Below are 1,389 nucleotides of genomic sequence, written 5' to 3'. Positions count from 1 at the left end.
TTCATTTGATCTTCCCGTTCCCAAGTGAATTCAGGTCCCCGCTTGGCATTCTAGCGAACCTTCACTATTGGTATACGACTTTGTTTTGTTCTTTTAGTTTCCCTATCCATGATTTCTACTGGTTCTTCTACGAAGTGTAGACTCTCGTTTAACTCGATTTCGTCGAGTGGGATTACAAGAGTCTCGTTAGACAGACACTTCTCGAGATTAGAGACGTGAAAAGTGGGATGAATGTTACTGAGTTCATGCGGTAGTTTGAGTTTATAAGCAACCGGACCAATTCTAGCAAGAATCTCAAATGGTCCGATATACCTTGGATCTAGTTTTCCTCGTTTGCCGAAATGTATCATTCCTTTCCAGGGTGAGACCCTTAACAAGACGCGGTCACCAACCTGGAATTCCAAGGGGTTTCGTCGTTTATCCGCATAACTCTTTTGTCTGTCTCAAGAAGCTTTTAGTCGTTCCCAGATTTTGACAATCTTTTCTGTGGTTTCTCGAATGATATCGGGACCGGTTAGAGTACTGTCGGGTACTTGGTTCTTGGCTAGTTGCGTATGTCCCACTTCAGCCCAGCACAGAGTGGATCTGCACTTACGGCCATAGAGAGCTTCAAAGGGAGCAACTTTGATGCTAGTGTGATAGCTATTGTTGTACGAGAATTCGATGAGTGGTAAATGGGTATCCCAAGCTTTACCAAAATCTATCACACAGGCCCTCAACATGTCTTCCAGCGTTTGTATGGTTCTTTCACCTTGCCCATCAGTCTGAGGATGGTACGATGTACTCATGTCAAGATTGGTTCCCAAGGACTTTTGCAATGATTGCCAAAACTGCGAGGTAAATCTACTATCTCGGTCAGAGATAATGGATATTGGCACACCATGCAATCGTACAACATCTTTAATGTACGTCCTTGTTAACTTCTCTATTTTGTCAGTTTCTTTTATTGGCAGGAAGTGTGCGGATTTGGTTAATCTATCAACGATCACTCAAATAGAGTCATGACCACCCGTTGTTCTGGGTAACTTGGTTATGAAATCCATAGTTATTCACTCCCACTTCCATTCGGGTATTTCTGGTTGTTGTAATAAACCCGAAGGCTTCTGATATTCTACCTTGACTTTGGCCCAATTCAGACACTTGCCCACATAGGTAGCAATCTCAGTTTTCATGTCTGGCCACCAATAGAGTTTCTTAAGGTCCTGATACATGTTGTCTGAACCTGGATGAACGGAGTATCGAGTTTTATGAGCTTTAATCATGACAACATCTCTGTAGCCACCAAACTTCGGTGTCCAGATTCGATTCATGAGATAATGTATTTTGTCACCCTTGATTTCCAAGTTCTTTTGCATTCCTCTTAAAGCTTCACCTGTCATGTTTTCGGGT

The sequence above is a fragment of the Lactuca virosa genome, chromosome 4 (genome assembly GCF_052849685.1).
Source record: "Lactuca virosa cultivar CGN04683 chromosome 4, Lactuca_virosa_CGN04683_v6, whole genome shotgun sequence".
In the NCBI taxonomy this organism is placed as follows: Eukaryota; Viridiplantae; Streptophyta; class Magnoliopsida; order Asterales; family Asteraceae; genus Lactuca; species Lactuca virosa.
This window is presented reverse-complemented; position numbering follows the sequence as displayed.